Source organism: Somniosus microcephalus, chromosome 9, assembly GCF_052327205.1.
Source record: "Somniosus microcephalus isolate GS21.2 chromosome 9, FLI_Smic_1.0, whole genome shotgun sequence".
Taxonomy (NCBI): Eukaryota; Metazoa; Chordata; class Chondrichthyes; order Squaliformes; family Somniosidae; genus Somniosus; species Somniosus microcephalus.
The window spans coordinates 237,136,868-237,150,514 of NC_140995.1; the positions used below are offsets into that span (position 1 = coordinate 237,136,868).

The 13,647-nt window shown below is 49.1% G+C and overlaps 1 protein-coding gene across 4 annotated transcripts in view; it reads left to right on the forward strand.

The window, feature by feature from the left end:
• The window catches only part of cul9 (cullin 9), a 401,996-nt gene that overhangs the window by 373,662 nt on the left and 14,687 nt on the right, over positions 1-13,647 (forward strand). The window lies entirely within an intron of this gene.

Below are 13,647 nucleotides of genomic sequence, written 5' to 3' on the forward strand. Positions count from 1 at the left end.
CCTGTTTTTGCCACCAAAGTGGGTAACCTCACATTTATCCGATAACAAGTGTGAGAAGCGACTTCTTTGTCTCTAAGATTGAGACCATCCATTCAGCTGCCTCTGCCACTTCCCTTCTTTCCCCTAGCCCACTGGACCAAACTTCCTCTAAGGTTCTCCCCTGCCCCAGCCCTGAACTCACCTCTTTCTCCAGTTTCTCTCCGATCTCCCCTCATGACCTCTCCATGCGAATCTTATCCATGAGACCCATCTTCTGCTCCCTCGACCCTATTCCCACGGAACTGCTGACCACCCAACTTCCTTTTCTGGCTCCCATGTTAGCTGACATTGTTAACAGTTCTCTCTCTTCAGGTACTGTCCCCCTCTCCCTCAAATCTGTCGTCATCACCCCTCTCAAAAAACTAACCCTTGATTCCCCCCCGTCCTTGCAAACTACCGCCCCATCTCCAACTCCCTTTCCTCTCCAAAGTCCTTCAACGTGTTGTCGTTTCCCAAATCCGTATCCGTGTCCATCTTTCCCGCAATTCCATGTTTGAATCCCTCCAATCAAGTTTCCGCCACAGTACCGAAACGGCTCTCATCAAAGTCACAAATGACATCCTTTGTGACTGTGACAAAGATAATCTATTGCTCCGCGTCCTTCTTGACTTATCTGTAGCCTTTGACACGGTTGACCTCTCCACTGTTGTCAAGTTGGGTAGGACTGCACTCGCCTGGTTCCATTCTTAGCTATCTAATTGTAGCCAGAGAATCACCTGCAACGGCTTCTCTTCCCGCTCCCGCATCATTACCTCTGGTGTCCCCCAAGGATCGATCCTTGGCCCCTCCTATTTCTCATCTACGTGTTGCCCTTTGGCGACATCATCCGAAAACACAGCGTCAGTTTCCACGTGTACGCTGACGACACCAGCTCTACCTCACTACCTCATCTCTCGACCCCTCCATGGTCTCTAAATTATCAGACTGCTTGTCCGACATCCAGTTCTGGATGAGCAAAACTTTTCTCCAGGTGATGGGTGAACAGGACTTGGTGCGAGATAGGATACGGGCAGCAGAGTTGCTCAAGTTTACGTAGGGTGGAATGTGGGAGGCCGGCCAGGAGTGTGTTGGAATTGTCAAGTCTGGAGGTAACAAAGGCATGGATGAGGGTTTCAGCAGCAGATGAGCTGAGGCGAGGCGGAGTGGGGTGATGTTACGGAGGTGGAAGTAGGCGGTCTTCGTGATGGAGATGATATGTCATCGGAAGCTCATCGCGGGGTCAAATACAATATCAAGGTTACGAACCGTCTGATTCAGCCTCAAACAGTTGCCAGGGAGTTTGTGGCGGGGACCAACGGCAATGGCTTCGATCTTCCCAATATTTAGTTGATGGAAATTTCTGCTCATCCAGTATTGGATGTCGGACAAGCAGTGTGACAAATCAGAGACAGTGGGAGGGTCGAGAGAGGTGGTGGTGAGGTAGAGCTGGGTGTCGTGTGTACACGTGGAACCTGACGTCGTGTTTTCGGATGATGTTGTCGAGGGGCAGCATGTAAATGAGAAACAGGAGGGGGCCAAGGATAGATCTTTGGGGGACCCCAGAGGTAACGGTGTGGAAGCTGGAAGAGAAGCCATTGCAGGTGATTCCCTGGCTATGACTGGCTAGATAAGAATGGAACCAGGCGAGTGCAGTCCCACCCAGCTGGACACGGAAGAGGATGGTGTGGTCAATCGTGTCAAAGGCTGCAGACAGGTCGAGAAGAACACACTCTGTATCCACACTATCAAAACCTTTCAAAATGTTATTGATCTCTATTAGGTCACCTCTCAGCCTTCTCTTTTCAAGCGAAAAGAGACCCAGCCTGTTCATTCTTTCCTGATATGTATACCCTCGCATTTCTGGTATCATACTTGTAAATCTTCTCTGTACCCTCTCCAGTGACTCTATACCCTTTCTATAATGTGGCGACCAGAATTGTACGCAGTACTCCAAGTGTGGTCTAACCAAGGTGCGATACAAGTTTAGCATAACTTCCCTACTTTTCAATTCTATCCCTCTAGAAATAAACCCTAGTGCCTGGTTTGCTTTTTTATGTCCTTGTTGACCTGTGTCGCTATTTTAAGTGATTTGTGTATTTGCACTCCGAGATCCCTTTGCTCCTCTACCCCACCTAGACTCCCGCCCTCCAAGTAATAAGTGACCTCCCTATTCTTCCTACCAAAATGTAATACCTCACATTTATCTGTGTTGAATTTCATTTGCCAATTATAAGTTGTGGATCGTTCTGTTGTGAGACTGTGGAATCGAACAGCTGAGTTGAGACTGGCCTAAATGAACTTCACTTGGGACTCTACCAGCCAGCACAGCTCCAGAAGTGAAAGGACAGTGTGCTATTTTACTGTGCCCTGCACCATAGAGGTTTTTTATATTCGTTCATGCAATGTGGGCGTCGTTGGCAAGGCCCATAGAAACATAGAAGATAGGAGCAGGAGTAGGCCATTCGGCCCCTCGAGCCTGCTCCGCCATTTAATGAGATCATGGCTGATCATCCAAATTCAGTACCCTGTCCCTACTTTCCCCCCATATCCTGTGATCCCTTTAGCCTTAAGAAATATATATCACTCCTTCTTGAATTATTTAATTAATTGGCCTCAACTGCCTTGTGTGGTAGAAAATTCCACAGGTTCACCACTCTCTGGGTGAAGAAATTCCTCCCCATCTCAGTCCTAAATGGCTTACCCCTTATCCTTAGACTGTGACCCCTGGTTCTGGACTCCCCAACCATCGGGAACATCCTTCCTGCATCTAGTCTGTCTAGTCCTGTTAGAATTTTATAAGTTTCAATGAGATCCCTTCTCATTCTTCTAAACTCTAGCGAATATAAGCCTAATCGACCCAATCTCTCATACGTCATTCCTGCCATCCCAGGTATCAGTCTGGTGAATCTTCGCTGCACTCTCTCCATGGCAAGTACATCCTTCCTCAGATAAGTTGACCAAAACTGCACACAATACTCAAGGTGTGGTCTCACCGAGGCCCTGTACAACTGCAGCAAGACATCCTTGCTCCTGTACTCAAATCCTCTCGCTATGAAGGCCAACATACCATTTGCCGCCTTAACCACTTGCATGCTTACCTTCAGCGACTGGTGCACAAGGGCACCCAGGTCTCGTTGCACTTCCCCTTTTCCCAATCTATTGCCGTTCAGATAATAATCTGTCTTCCTGTTTTTGCCACCGAAGTGGATAACCTCACATTTATCCACATTATACTGCATTTGCCGTGCATCTGCCCAATCACCCAATCTGTCTAAATCATACTGGAGTTTCTCTGCATCCTCCTCACAGCACACACGCCCACCCAGTTTTGTGTCGTCTGCAAACTTGGAGATATTACATCTAGTTCCCTCGTCTAGATCATTAATATATATTGTGAATAGCTGGGGTCCTAGCACCGATCCCTGCAGTACCCCACTAGTCACTGCCTGCCACTCGGAAAAAGAGCCGCTTATTCCAACTCTTTGCTTCCTGTCTGCCAACCAGTTCTCTATCATCGACAGTACCTTACCCCCAATCCCATGTGCTTTAACTTTGCACGCTAATCTCTTATGCGGGACCTTATCGAAAGCCTTCTGAAAGTCCAAATACACTACATCCACTGGTTCACCCTTATCTATTCTACCAGTTACATCCTCAAAAAATTCCAGTAGATTAGTCAAGCATGATTTATCTTTTGTAAATCCATGTTGACTTTGTCCGATCCTGTCACTGTTTTCCAAGTGCTCTGCTATTACATCTTTTATAATGGACTCTAGCATTTTCCCTACTACCGATGTCAGGCTTACTGGTCTATAATTCCCCGTTTTCTCTTTACCACCTTTTTTAAATAGTGGGGTTACATTAGCTATCCTCTAATCCATGAGAACTGTTCCAGAGTCTATAGAATTTTGGAAGATGACCAGCAACACATCTACTATTTCTAGGGCCACTTCCTTAAGTACTCTAGGATGTAGATTATCAGACCCTGGGGATTTATCGGCCTTCAATCCCGTCAATTTCCCTAACACCATTTCCCTACAAATACTGATTTCATTCAATTCCTCCCTCTCCTCCTTTGTGAAGACAGAACCAAAGTATGTATTTAATTGGTCTGCCATTTCTTTGTTCCCCATTATAAATTCCCCTGATTCTGACTGCAAGGGACCTACGCTTGACTTCACCAATCTTTTTCTCTTCACATATCTATAGAAGCTTTTACAGTCAGTTTTTATGTTCCCTGCAAGCTTACTCTCATAATCTATTTTCCCTTTCTTGATTAATCCCTTTGTCCTCCTTTGCTGAATCCTAAACTGCTCCCAATCCTCAGGTTTGCTGATTTTTCTGGCCAAATTATATGTCCTCTCCTTGGATCTTATGCTATCCCTAATTTCTCTTGTTAGCCACGGTTGAGTCACCTTTTTTGTTTTATTTTTATGCTAAACAGGGATGAACAAATTCTGTAGTTCATCCATGCGATCTTTAAAGGTTTGCCATTGCCTATCCACCGTCAACCCTTTAAGTAACGTTCCCCAATCCATCCTAGCCAACTCGTGCCTCATACCATCGCAGTTTCCTTTATTTAAATTCAGGACCCTAGTCTCTGAGTCAACTACTTCACTCTCCATCTTAATGAAGAATTCTATCATATTATGATCGCTCCTCCCCAAGGGGCCTCGCACAACAAGATTGCTAATTAATCCTTTCTCATTACATAATACCCAGTCTAAGATGGCCTGATTTCTAGTTGGTTCCTCGACATATTGGTCCAGGAAACCATCCCGCATACACTCTAGGAATTACTTCTCCACAATATTGTTACTAATTTGGTTAGCCCAATCTATATGTAGATTAAAGTCACCCATGATAACTGCTGTGCCCTTACTGCACGCGTCTCTAATTTCCCGTTTAATGCCATCCCCAGCCTCAGCATTATTGTTTGGGGGTCTGTATTCAACTCCCACTAATGTTTTCTGCCCCTTGGTATTTCTCAGCTCTGCCCATACAGATTCCACATCATCAGAGCTAATATCCTTCCTTATTATTGTGTTAATCTCTTTAATCAGCAATGCTACCCCACCTCCTTTTCCTTTTTTCCTGTCCTTCCTAAATATTGAATACCCCTGGATGTTGAATTCCCAGTCTTAGTCACCCTGGAGCCAGGTCTCCGTAATCCCAATTATATCATATCCGTTTACATCTATTTGCACAGCTAATTCATCCACCTTATTACGAATGCTCCTTGCATTAAGACACAAAGCCTTCAGGCTTGATTTTTTAACACTCTTAGTCCTTTTAGAATTATTATTTACTGTGGCCCTGTTTGATTTACACCCTTGATTTCTCTGCCTTCCACTTTTGCTTTTCTCCTTCCTGTCTTTTGTTTCTATCCTTGCTTCCCTTTCCTCTGTCTCCCTGCACAGGTTCCCAACTGTCTGCCATTTTAGTTTAAACCCTCCCCAACTCCCCCTAGGACATTAGTTCCGTTCCTGCCCAGGTGCAAACCGTCCAGTTTGTACTGGTCCCACCTCCCCCAGAACCGGTTCCAATGTCCCAGGAATTTGAATCCCTCCCCCTTGCACCATTCCTCTAGCCATGTATTCATCTGAAATATCCTTCTATTTCTACTCTGACTAGCACGTGGCACTGGTAGCGGTCCTGAGGTTACTACCTTTTGAGGTCCTGTTTTTTAATTTACCTCCTAACTCCCTATATTCAGCTATATTTATTGCCCATCTCTAGTTGCCCTTGAGAAGCTGGTGGTGAGCTGCCTACTTGAACCGCTGCAGGCCATGTGGTGAAGGTACTCCCACAGTGCTGTTAGAGAGGGAGTTCCAGGATTTTGACCCAGCAACGATGAAGGAACGGCAATATACTTCCAAGTCAGGATGGTGTGTGACTTGGAGGCAAACTTGCTGGTGGTCGGGTTCCATTGCGCCTGCTGCCCTTGTCTTTTTAGGTAGTAGAGGTCGCAGGTTTGGGAGGTTCTGCCGAAGAAGCCTTGGTGAGTTGCTGCAGTGCATCTTGTAGATGGTACACACTGCAGCCATGGTACGCCGGTGGTGGAGGGAGTGAATGTTTAAGGTGGTGGATGGGGTGCCAATCAAGTGGGCTGCTTTGTCTTGGATGGTGTTGAGCTTCTTGAGTGTTGTTGGAGCTGCACTCATCCAGGCAAGTGGAGAGTATTCCATCACACTCCTGAGCTGTGCCTTGTAGATGGTGCAAAGGCTTTGGGAAGTCAGGAGGTGAGACAGTCGCCGCAGAATACCTAGCCTCTGACCTGCTCTTGTTGCCACAGTTTTTACGTGGCTGGTCCAGTTAAGTTTCTCGTCAGTGGTGACCCCCCGGAGGGGATTTCGGCAATGGTAATGCAGTTGAATGTCAAGGGGCTTTGGTTAGACACTCACTTGTTGGAGATAGTCATTGCCTGGCACTTGTTACCTGCCACTTATCAGCCCAAACCTTAATGTCGTCCAGGTCTTGCTGCATGCGGGCATGGACTGCATTATCTGAGGAGTTGCAAATGGCACTGAATACTGTGCAGTCATCAGCGAACATCCCCACTTCTGACCTTATGATGGAGGGAAGGTCTTTGATGAAGCAGCTGAAGATGGTTGGGCCTAGGACACTGCCCTGAGGAGCTCCTGCAGCGATGTTCTGGGGCTGTGATGAGTGACCCCCACCCACCACAACCATCTTCCTTTGTGCTAGGTATGACTCCAGCCAGTGGAGCATTTCCCCCCCGATTCCCATTGACTTCAGTTTTACTAGGGCTCCTTGATGCCACACTCGGTCAAATGCTGCCTTGATGCCAAGGGCAGTCACTCTCCCCTCACCTCTGGAATTCAGCTCCTTTGTCCATGTTTAGACCTAGGCTGTAATGAGGTCTGGAGCCGAGTGGTCCTGGCGGAACCCAAACTGGGCATCAGTGAGCAGGTTATTGGTGAGTAAGTGCTGCTTGATAGCACTGTCGATGACACCTTCCGTCATTTTGCTGATGGTTGAGAGTAGACTAATGGGGCAGTAATTGGCCGGATTGCATTTCTCCTGCTTTTTGTGGACAGGACATACCTGGGCAGTTTTCCACATTGTCGGATAGATGCCAGTGTTATAGCTGTACTGGAACAGCTTGGCTAGAGGCGCGGCTAGTTCTGGAGCACAAATCTTCAGCACGACAGCCGTGATGTTGTTGGGGCCCATAGCCTTTGCTGTATCCAGTGCACTCGACCGTTTCTTGATATCATGTGGAGTGAATCAAATTGGCTGAAGACTGGCTTCTGTGATGGTGGGGACCTCAGGAGGAGGCCGAAATGGATCATCCACTCTGCACTTCTGGTTGAAGATGGTTGCAAACGCTTCAGCTTTATCTTTTAAGAACATAATAAGAACATAATAAATAAGAGCAGGAGTAGGCCATACGGCCCCTCGAGCCTGCTCCGCCATTCAATAAGATCATGGCTGATCATCGATCTCAAATCCACTTTCCTGCCCGATCTCCATATCCCTTGATTTCCCTAGAGTCCAAAAATATCTATTTCAGCCTTGAATATACTCAAAGACTCCGCATCCACAACCCTCTGGGGCAGAGAATTCCAAAGATTCACAACCCTCCGAGTGAAGAAATTCCTCCTCATCTCAGTCTTAAATGGCCGACCCCTTATCCTGAGACTATGCCCCCTAGTTCGAGACACTCCAGCCAGGGGAAACAACCTCTCAGCATCTACCCTGTCAATCCCCTTCAGAATCTTGTATGTTTCAATGAGATCACCTCTCATTCTTCTAAACTCCAGAGAGTATAGGCCCATTCTACACAATCTCTCATAGGACAACCCTCTCATCCCAGGAATCAATCCAGTGAACCTTTGTTGCACTGCCTCCAAGGCAAGTATATCTTTCCTTAGATAAGGAGACCAGAACTGTGCACTGTACTCCAGGTGTGGTCTCACCAAGGCCCCTGTACAATTGTAGCAAGACTTCCTTCCTCTTATACTCCAACCCCCTTGCAATAAAGGCCATTTGCCGTCCTTATTGCTTGCTGTACCTGCATGCTAGCTTTCTGTGTTTCTTGCACGAGGACACCCAAATCTCTCTCGACACCAACATTTGAAAGTTTCTCACCATTTAAAAAATATTCTGTTTTTCTATTCTTCCTACCAAAGTGAATAACCTCACATTTCCCCACATTATACTCCATCTGCCACCTTACTGCCCACTCACTTAGTCCATCTGTATCTCTTTGCAGACTCTGTGTTCTCCTCACAGCTTACTGTCCCACCTAGCTTTGTATCATCAGCAAACCTGGATACATTACACTCGGTCCCTTCATCTAGGTCATTAATATAGATTGTAAATAGCTGAGGCCCCAACACGGATTCTTGCAGCACTCCACTAGTTACAGCCTGCCAACCTGAAAAAGATCCGTTTATCCCTACTCTCTGTTTTCTGTCCGTTGACCAATCCTCTATCCATGCTACTGTAGGAACTGGGGTTCCTAGCCGAAGAATTTGAGATCGACTCAGAAAATCAAAAACAATAAAATTTAATGAACAAACGAAGCTGTACAGGAAACTGTAGGATACAATGCAAATAGGTCTGGTCTGCTTGAAAGCCTCTCTGGAAACTGCTAGCAGGTTCCGAGCTCAACTGCTAGAAGGTTCCGAGCTCTACTGCTAGAAGGTTCCGAGCTCTGACGTCATCACGTTCTTCCCGCCGTTGAGAGATCACGTGACGGACGTCATGACGTCATCACGCGGAGTACAGGAAAGAAGCCCTAGTACAGTTAACAGATACATGAAAGGTGCAGCCCCAGCTGTACTACATTGCTGTAAAAGGAATTATATACAATTGTCTGTAATCCTCTGGTGGTTCCGCCACATGCGCCCCCCCAGAATTGCTTTTAACAGAGAAGGTAAGGCGAGAAGGGGGTCTGAGGAGTCTGTCCGACCGACTGCGATACCCCGGCAGCTGGAACGGAGCGCGAGAAGACGAACTGGCCGTTGGCTGTGGTTGGGATGACTCCGCAGGCGGAGGAGAAGAGGAGGCCGGCTGTGGTCGACCCGGTGAGGCAGGCACTGGCGACTTGGTGGATGACTGTGGCTGTACTGGACCGGCAGTCGACGGTGGACGACCACGACGAGGCGGCTGAGCGGTGACGACTGGTTCGCTCAGATCCAGATGCGCCAGTTTCAACCGGTCGATGGAGATGTGGTCAGGCTTACCGCCGACGTCGACTGTGAAGGACTTGTCACCTGACGAGATGACGTGGAACGGACCTGTGTAAGGCGGTTTGAGTGGGTTTTTGCGAGCATCCTGCCGAATGAACACGTATTCTGCGCTCTTAAGATCCACCGGGACATGGGAGCGCTGCAGGTCATGATGCGACGTAGGCACTGGGATGAAATTCCTAGCCGCTTCCTGGTGGCTGACGAGCTGCTGAGCTGGGGACCAGGGTTCCGTGTGAGGAGGAAGAAAATCGCCAGGCACTCTGAGTGGTTGGCCGTAAACCAGCCCTGCTGAAGAAGAATGCAGGTCGTCCTCAGGCGCCGTGCGAAGACCTAGCAGCACCCAAGGGAGCCTGTCCACCCAACTAGGCCCACGGAGACTAGCACGCAGTGCGGCTTTAAGGGACCTGTGGAATCTTTCACACAGACCGTTCGCCTGTGGATGGTAGGCGGTGGTACGATGAAGCTTGGTGCCCAAACCTTGAGCTACAGCGTTCCAAAGCTCAGAGGTAAATTGAGGCCCCCGGTCGGAGGAGATGTCAGCCGGTACCCCGAACCGAGCTACCCACGACGAGATGAAGGCTCTGGAGACGTCTGCCGCTGTGGTGGCAACCAAAGGAATTGCCTCTGGCCACCTGGTGGTGCGGTCTACTACGGTGAGGAGGTGAGTGTACCCGCGAGAGGAAGGGAGAGGACCAACCAGGTCCACGTGCATATGGTCGAATCGACGCTCCGGAACCGGAAAAGTGGCGACTGGGGCCTTAACATGGCATTGTATCTTGGACTTCTGGCAACTCACACAGGTATTGGTCCAGTCACGGATGTCGAGATGCACGCCCTTCCAGACGAATTTCTTTGCCATGAGTCGTGACGCTCTCATGCCAGGGTGTGACAACCCGTGGATAGTGTTGAAAATTCTCCTGCGCCATTTGACTGGAACGATTGGACGTGGGATGCCCATCGAGATGTCACACAGGAGTGTGGTCCCTGTGGCCTGGAAACTGACATCAGCCACTTGTAAGCTGGAAGGTGCGGCCCGGTATGCCTGCACTTCAGGGTCTGCCTTCTGTTCTTTTGCCAAACCAACATAGTCGACTCCCAGGTGTACTGCGTGGAGCTGGGCGCGGGAGAGACAATCCGCCACCAGGTTGTCTTTGCCCGAGACATGTATGTCGGTTGTAAATTCAGATATATACGTAAGATGACGACGTTGCCGTGCCGACCATGGTTCCGCTGTCTTGGCCATCGCAAAAGTAAGTGGCTTGTGGTCTACAAAAGCCGTGAATGGGCGTCCTTCCAGTAGGAAGCGAAAATGGCGGATGGCCAGAAACAGTGCCAACAACTCCCTATCAAAAGTACTATACTTGCGTTCATTCTTCCGCAATTGGTGGCTGAAGAAAGCCAGTGGTTGCCATGTGCCGTCGACCCATGCTCCTGTACTGCCCCGATGGCATAATCAGATGCGTCGGTGGTAAGGGCAATGGTTGCGCCCGGAAGGGGATGTGCCAACATGGTCGCAGCAGCCAAAGCGTTCTTAGTGTCGAGGAAAGTCTGGTCCATCTGGGGTGTCCAATCGATCGGGTCTTTGCCCGATTTACCTCCGAGGGCCTCGTACAAAGGTTGCATCAACAGTGCCGCCTTGGGGACGAACCGATGATAAAAATTGACCATTCCCAGAAATTCCTGGAGGGCCCTGACGGTCTGAGGAAGAGGGAACGAGGTGACTGCTTCCACCTTCGTGGCCAGCAGGACGGCGCCTTCTGAGGTGATTCTGTGTCCCAGGAAATCAATGCTGTGCAACCCAAACTGGCACTTGGCCGGGTAGATAATGGCTGAGACGAGAAAAAAGGGTATGCAAGTGCGTAATGTGTTCTTTTGTGCTGTTACTGGCAATAAGAATGTCGTCTAGGTAGACGAAGATGAACGGCAGATCACGCAACACGGTATCCATGAGACGTTGGAAGGCTTGTGCTGCATTCTTCAGCCCAAACGGCATACGAAGGAACTCAAAGAGCCCGAAAGGTTTGATGACGGCAGTTTTGGGGACGTCCTGAGGATGCACGGGCGCTTGATGATAGCCTCGGACGAGGTCTACTTTGGAAAAGATGGAATTCCCTGCCAGATGGGCTGAAAAACCCTGAATGTGAGGAATTGGGTACCGATCCGGTGTGGTAGCCTCATTCAGGCGTCTGTAGTCGCCGCATGGTCGCCATCCGCCGCCCGGCTTAGGAACAATGTGTAATGGCGAGGACCAAGGACTATTCGAAAGTCGAATAATACCCAGGCGTTCCATTGTATGGAACTCCGCCTTGGCGGCCGCGAGTTTACCAGGTTCCAGCCTTCGAGCTGTCGCATAAACGGGGGATCCTGTTGTGGTAATGTGGTGCGCCACACCGTGCCTCGCGACTGAAGAAGAAAATGTGGGCCTGGTGAGCTCAGGGAACTCACTGAGAAGACGAGAGAACTCATTTGGAGATGGGACTGCACAGGCAACTGACCAAGACATCGCAGTGCTTCGGTGGCAGAGGACCGAGTGAAAAGAGGAGGCACTGATTAGCCGGCAGTGTCGGACGTCGACGAGAAACCCGTTTGCGCAGAAGAAATCTGCCCCCAGGATGGCCTGTGAGACTTTCGCCGTGATGAACTCCCAAACAAAACGTTGGCCGCCAAAACTCAACTGGACCCTACGCTTTCCGAACGTGGGAATGGCCGCACCATTGGCTGCCTCGAGGGGGGGACCTTGACCGCCGGATTGAAGATCTAGCTTCAACGCTGGTAGGATACTGCACTGGGAGCCAGTATCACAGAGAAAACGTCGCCCTGACAGGGAATCTGTAATGTATAGGAGTTTCCCTGCGGACCCGACGGCCATCGCAACTCCGGCGCGTCCCTTAGGCCTTATTGATCTTCTCAGAAACCGCTGGTTTGAGGTAGGTTTTTTTTTTGGTGAGAAACTGCAGGGCGGACGGCAATTTCTGGCCTTCGCGCCGAAACAAGCGTGGTATGCACACCAGCCTGCAGGAGGAGGAGGAGGATTCGCTCTTGTGGGGGATGGGCGCCTCGTGGCTGCACAAGATTGTTGTGAGACGGTAAATATTTTATCCGCTTCCGCGGCGAGTTCAGCAAAATCTGTGATCGCGGAATTGGCCAAGGCCATCTGTACTGGCTCTGGTAGTTGACAGAGAAACAGCTCGCGGAACAGAAAACATTGCGATTCCGAGCCCAAAAGCGTGAGCATTTGGCTCATGAGCTCTGAGGGTTTTGAGTCCCCGAGGCCGGGCATGGAGATAAGTCTGCGAGCGCGCTCCGACTTGGACAGACCGAAAATCTGCAGTAAACGTGCTTTTAAAGCTTCGTACTTGCCATCGTTCGGTGGACTCTCGAGGAGGCTGACGACCCGCGAGGCCGTGGCGCTGTCGAGGGCGGAGACCACGTAATAATAATGGGCCGAATCCGCTGCTACTCCCCGGATTGCAAATTGGGCTTCCGCCTGGAAAAACCACGCGGCCGGTTGCTCCCAAAATTGCGGCAGTTTGAGGGTGACGGCGTTCGTGTCCATGATGTAACTTCAATGAAAATTGTTCGAAGAAATCGGGGTCACCAATGTAGGAACTGGGGTTCCTAGCCGAAGAATTGAGATCAACTCAGAAAATCAAAAACAATAAAATTTAATGAACAAACTAAGCTGTACAGGAAACTGTAGGATACAATGCAAATAGGTCTGGTCTGCTTGAAAGCCTCTCTGGAAACTGCTAGCAGGTTCCGAGCTCAACTGCTAGAAGGTTCCGAGCTCTACTGCTAGAAGGTTCCGAGCTCTACTGCTAGAAGGTTCCAAGCTCTGACGTCATGACGTCATCCCGTTCTGCCCGCCGTTGAGAGATCACGTGACGGACGGCATGACGTCATCACGTGGAGTACAGGAAAGAAGCCCTAGTACAGTTAACAGATACATGAAAGGTGCAGCCCCAGCTGTACTACATTGCTGTAAAAGGAATTATATACAATTGTCCGTAATCCTCTGGTGATTCCGCCACACTACTATATTACTCCCAACCCCATGAGCCTTAATCTTGTGTAATAACCTTTTATGTGATACCTTATCGAATGCCTTTTGGAAATCCAAATATACTACATCCACTGGTTCCCCTTTATCTACCCTGCTAGTTACATCCTCAAAAAACTCTAATAAATGTGTTAAACACGATTTCCCTTTCATAAAACCATGTTGACTCTGCCTAATCGTGTTATGATTTTCTAAGTGCCCTGGTTCCACTCCCTTAACAATGGATTCCAGCATTTTCCCGACGACTGATGTCAGGCTAACTGGCCTGTAGTTTCCTGTTTTCTCTCTCCCTCCTTTCTTGAACAGCGGTGTTACATTTGCTACCTTCCTGTCCGCTGGGACCGTTCT